Source organism: Microtus pennsylvanicus, chromosome X (genome assembly GCF_037038515.1).
Source record: "Microtus pennsylvanicus isolate mMicPen1 chromosome X, mMicPen1.hap1, whole genome shotgun sequence".
NCBI classification, from domain to species: domain Eukaryota; kingdom Metazoa; phylum Chordata; class Mammalia; order Rodentia; family Cricetidae; genus Microtus; species Microtus pennsylvanicus.
Genome location: NC_134601.1, coordinates 116442710 through 116448720, shown reverse-complemented (window position 1 = coordinate 116448720; position 6011 = coordinate 116442710). Strand labels below are relative to the sequence as shown.

General features: G+C 42.6%; 1 protein-coding gene across 1 annotated transcript in view; it reads left to right on the top strand.

Annotated features, from left to right (window-relative positions):
* The first annotated feature begins 563 nt into the window (after positions 1-563).
* Positions 564-6011, top strand: part of Ppef1 (protein phosphatase with EF-hand domain 1) — a 108299-nt gene continuing 102851 nt past the window's right edge. The window contains exon 1 of the mRNA XM_075957185.1: positions 564-893. The gene's annotated coding sequence lies outside the window, so the exon portion shown is untranslated. The remainder of the gene's footprint in view (positions 894-6011) is intronic.

Genomic DNA, 6011 nt, shown 5'->3' with positions numbered 1-6011 from the left:
GGTGGCGGGGAAGAGACAGAAATCTTTAATAAATAAATAAATTAAAAAAAAATAAAAAATAAAAACCCCGCAGACCACAGATCAGGTTTCTGTTTCCTTTTTGACAATAAGGAGTTAATTGAACAGCTGAAGCAATATAAATGTCGCATGAAATGGTTTTTGACAGTGTTTTCAAATGCATTTCCTTTAAACCCATGTCTTTCTAGTCTTAAGGAATATTTTCCTATTTCTTTCTCTTAATTATCCACAAATTACATCAATGCTTTCTAAAATTCACCTTCTTTTGACCCAAAGAACGATTTTTCTCCCTTCATTTACTGAATTTTTCTTTTCTATTTTATACTGATGTGGCTTGCCTTTGCAAACAGCAGTCTGGTCCTGCCTGGGTGGAGTATGGTCCCCTTGGAAGTAGTCATGTGACTGCTGAGATTGCAGCCCATTACTTGGGCACACCCCTCTAAAGCCAAGCCAGAAACAGCAGGGTTGTGGCAGACAACCACGCCTTAGAGGCTTGATCAGCTTCTCCAGGAAGTGTATATCCGGGCTTGCCTTCCACACTGGAACACACAGTAGTTGGGCCCAGTTCTAGCTATTGCTCTCTCTCTCTCTCTCTCTCTCTCTCTCTCTCTCTCTCTCTCTCTCTCTCTCTCTCTCTGTGTGTGTGTGTGTGTGTGTGTGTGTGTGTGTGTTTATTTAAGCAAAAACTTACCCTACAAAGATGTGAAGTGTGGCTTTGTGTGTATGTGTGTGAGGGATGCTCTAGAGAGTGATGAAACTGTACCTCTTTCTTTTCAGACCTCTGAATTCTTTCACAAGCAAGGTTTTTCATCTTTGCTCCTCCCAAAACACCTGGAGTGAGGAAAATCTCTGCAGTGGCCCAGCGGAAGATACAGGTAATAGGTTTCTTTTGCACTTAGGCATTGTGGGTCAGAAAAATCATATACTATAAATGTATATCATACTGAGAGAGGGAATAAGTACTCCTTAGAGTATATTTTATGGCTTTGTAATTTCTCAGAATGTTTTTTTTTCAGCGTTGCTGTTTGTAAAGCAAGTGGCATCATTTAACAAGAGTGTACTTTGTACTCTAAAGACTTGTAGCCTAGCCCAAATGAATTTGATTTTTTGAAAAACTCTTTGGTTTCCTTGGGTAAAGGCTAAGAAATGAGGCCAGAGATAAATGAGGAAAGGACCTTCAAGGCAGTTCCTTCATGGGGTATTGTCCTCATTCGTCTATCCAATTTCATATTTGGAATTTTCCCTTTCCTTTGGCCCCATATAATCTCAGAAGACTGCCACATTCCTATCTGTGTGTAAGAATTGGCGATATTTCCTTGCAGTGGTCAAGAATTCCGTTTATTGATTTAGTTCTTCTAGAGAATGACAGACCAGACCCTGAAATGAAGGCCTAGCTAGCCTTTAGAGGGCAAGCCTTTTCATTTTTGTTTGTTTTCCAGACATAGTCTCACTTTAGAACACAGATTGACCTGGACCTTACAATGTGGCCTGGGCTGGCTTGGAATGCAAGGTGTTTCTCTGAAATACAGGGATTATAATGTGAACCACCATGCTCATTTTAGGTCTACTCTCCCCACCCCACCACACTCCCTGACTGCCTCTTTGCCGTGGCTTATGTATACCAGGCTGGCTTTAAACTTACTGAGGCTGTTTTCGAACTCCTTATCCTCCTGCCTCCACCTCCCAAGTGCCAGGATCATAGGTATGGGCTACCATGCCCCGCTATCATCAGTCTTTAATGATTGCTAAGAGGTTTTAGTGCTACCACTAATAACCTCAAAGAATACGATATTTAGTTTGTGAGTCTTATTTTCTTCATAAAATGGAATGATGATTCTACCTTGAAGATGTGCTCTGAAAATTCACTAGAATACTCTAAACATAAAGCACCTACTACATGAGTAAATAGTAGTGATTTAGCTTATTGTCATTATGGTTAGCACAGATTTTAGCACACTGCTGGGGACTAGGAGATCCCATTTCTTTGTGAATCGTCGGTTATCCCAGATTCTTTAGATACCCATGGGGTTTAGCCTCTGAGAAACCCCCCAAAACTCCTTCTGAGGGAAGTGAGCTGAGCACACACAGCCCCTCCTAGCTTTATGCCCTCTAAGAAGGGTTGCTCTTTGTTTAAGCCAGCTTTGTTTTCAGCAAGCTCTTCACTAAGTACAAGCCCTGTCAGGTACGTGCCCTTACCCGGTTTTCTTCTGCACGATCTGAGGTATAAGGGAATTAAAAACAAGCTGAATTCAAATTCTAGTTCATCAGACTTTAAAACCAAGGCTCTCTGGGCCAGCGTTAAGTGGTTAGGAACAACAGTTTTTTGTGAGATGCTTTCCTTCAAGAGTCCCTTGCTAGGCTCTTTGGACAACAGTGATCAGCTTAGAGAGTCACAATGCCTATTATTGTGAGAAGTCCTACAGTAAGGAAACCTGTTAACCTTACCCTCTCCTGAACTTCTCAGATGGTGGGACCTGTACCTCTACAATCATAAAGCACAGAGAGAGTCGAACTTTTGGTAACCCGATGCCAGTGCAAACTGCTGCCTGGCTATGATAATTTCAGATGCACAAGCAGCTACTTTCAGGCCCTTTCCAGGAGCTGAGACAGTTTCCTGATTGTTTTCTATTCTTTCATCTGATGGGTTCAAGGAAGAATCGGCACATCAATCTCGCGTGTCTCTCCTGGTTCATCTAAGACCGTGAACATAGGCAAATGGTATGATATTCTTGGTAGAAGAGAGCTGCGGAAAGGACGTACATAGTGCAGTCTGCCAGCCATTTCTCTACCTGACTCAATCTCCCTTAAGTATATCTAGACCACAGACAGCAGGCTGCAGAACCTCTGTTTCAGCAAGTGGTAATAAAAATGCAGAATGAGAACCTGATGAGGTACCTGTCCCCCTTTCTTCCCAGTGAATGTCTATACAGTTCATGGAGAATAAATTACGCCTTCTTGCCAAATTCCCATTATGATGGCGAGGAAGGGCTTGATGACAGGGTCAGGTTCCCGATTTTACTTCCATAGGGCCAGAGCTTGAGTAGCAATTTTCCACCAAAACAACCCCTTTAGGAAAGAAAAGTTGTACTTCTGACATGGCAGGGGAGCAGGGAGGGAGCTGCAGAGCTGACATCCAAAGCTTTGTCAGAAGGGGGCTCATGGTCAGGGTGGCTGAGCCCAGGTATGGGAGTTGGACAGAGATACACTTTGTAATAAAAACGAATGCCAAAAAGAAATAAAGGCAAGTTGGGGAGGCTGGGCTAGCACTTAGGAAGCTCTGGAGATGAAGCTGACTCCGGTGTCAGCTTTTGTTCTTTCCACGCATTTTCAGCCTTGCAATTCCAGTGGAAAGGGTGAAAACAACGCACGACACCAAACAATCCCACCCTCCAGGCCTCCCCGAAGTACACTGTACAAACCTAGTAGAAGCCCTTCTTTTGCAGACTGTCCATGACTGTCGCGTTCGCCCTTTTAAAACACCCTTGGTATGGGCTTAGAGAAATTTTCATGGTACAAGTTGTCAGCCCAAGTGGAGCTTTAGAAACGCCTGAGAAACCCATGCCCCCCCCCTCTGCCCCGTGCCGAGCCTGAAAGTTCCTCAGGGAATCGCTTCTACAGGCTGTGTTAGGGCACTAAGAGCTCTGCTAGCGCTGACAAGGAGTGGGGATCGAAGCAGCTCAGGCTGCACTGAGGAGTGGCAAGTCTCTAAATCATCTTTATCAGTTGTTCAGTCAGAGGTGTCCTCGGAGGCACATGGACACCGGGCACAAACTGTTTCTCCCTCTGCTTCAAAGTCTAGGTTGGGTAGCCTGAGTCAGCTTTTCCAGTCCTGATTTGGCTCATGTTCTGGTGAGAGCTAAACAGAACTGTTTGTCTCTTTGTCCTCCTCCCTTCCTTTATTCCTCGTCCATTAATGGAGAGAGAATAATAGGCTTAAAATAATTTAATAATTTATAACATGCAATTATAATAGTCAATTACTGTTTCTAACAACCAAATGATTCTAGAACAATTATTTCTTTCCATCATGATTTTAAAATATGCTTTCACAAAGGCTAGATAAGGACTACCCACTTCTACTTTAATAAAAGGCTTTTATACCATCAAAATAGCACATATTTGTGTATACAATGATGCAATAGTAATGATTTTTCGTAATTAAATTTTAAGGAACTCTGGCTTAGAAATATTCAGCATTTATCAAACACAGTCTATGTGAATGCATTGTACAGGTACCTACAATTCAAGGGGCATTCAGGGAGAAAGCTTTGAGCATAGAGCCCACAGTGTGCAGAAATGGACTCAAGTTGGCAAGCTTTTTAAGTTTCTCGTGACTCTTTTGTTCTGTTTTGAATTTTCGAGACAAGCTCTTCCTGTGTCTCTTAGGATGGCCTCAAGCTCTTATTTTTACAAATTAATGAACTTTCTTCTCTCAAGTTCTTTACATTTTTTTCTATTGCATATATTTATTTTGTGTAAATATGTGGGACCGGTTACAACACGGATTGGAGGTCAGAAGACAGGACTGTGAGGTTAGTTCTTTTCCACTGTGTGAGTTCCAGGATTGAACATAGGTCATCAGGCTTGGTGGCAAGTGCCTTTTCCCACTGTGCCATCTTGCCAGCCCTTTGGGACAGTTTCATACATGTATGTAGTACATCCTGATTGTTCTCATCGTCACTCTCTCTTACTGCCTTCCCATCCCTGTCACACTCTGTTCTCCCTGTTGGTCCCTTCACCATGTTCATGTCCTTTTATTTTGTTTTGTGGCCCACCGAGTTTAAGCAGGGTCGTTGGTGTGTCCTTGGGTATGGAACTAGCTAATGAAGTCTGACCGGTTGACTGGGTGACTACACCACTGAAGACAATGATTGACCTCATCCAGAACCCTTCAGTAGCCATTAGTTCAGCAGTGAGAGATAGGGCCCTGTGTGCCTATCCTCCATCTGATACTGGGTACTGACAGGGTCAGTTCTTTCCTGCGCTTCAAACTCTTGAGTCTGAATGCTGAGATTATAGGCATGTGGTAATGAATCTTGTGTCATTTTGTTCCGTGATGGATTAACTTTGAGGGGGCTTAGATCCAAATAGCTTTGGAGATGCACTGTTTTTTTTTTTTTTGGCAAAGAAAAACATCAGTATTAAGCTATATCACTTCCTGTTATCTAGTCTGTTTGTTGCCTGCTCAAGGCCCAACTCTTAAAAGTATTTTACAAGTTATTTATGTGTATCAGTGTTTTGCCTATATGTATGTGTGCATGTCTGGTACCCATGGAGGCTAGAAGAAACCATTGGCTCCTGGTACTGGAGTTAAAGATGATTGTGAGTCAACATGTGGGTGCTGGGAATAGAGCCTGAATACTCTGGAGGAGCAACCAGTGATCTTAACCACTGAGCCATCTCTCCAGCCTCTCAAGGTCCTACTCTTACAATTCATAAAAATGGATAAAGGAACTAGCATAAGGAAGGAGCAAAACCCAAAAGGAATATGGATGCTATGGGAAGATAGTGTTTTTGGCTTGGGAAATGTAGGTTGCCTCCATCAAAGTTCCCAGAAGGGTACACTTTATTGTTTCTTTTAATAGTTCTGGGGATTGAACTTGAGGTTCTTGGGCATGCTAGGGAAGAGTTCTACCACTCAGCTATATCCCCCAGCCCATGACTCTGTTTCAGGGCAGATTCCAAGACTCCAGGTTTTAAAAAAAATGTCTGATTTTATTGGTAAGGCCTGGGGATCTGCATTTTAATCCCTTTCCCCAATGGAAAGCACTAAATTGGAAATAGCTGCTCGGTCTAGAATAATAACTTCCAAGGGTGGGGAAAGAACTTGCTTTCTCATAGGTAACCACAAATGACCTTTAAGGAATTCCTGAGAGTGGAAATGGCACCCTAATTAAAAAACTTAGAAAAGAATAGGTGCCCCAAGCTACAGGCTTGTAATTGCGACTGGAAACATTCACTTTCAAATAGACAGATTGAAAACATTTCTGGGA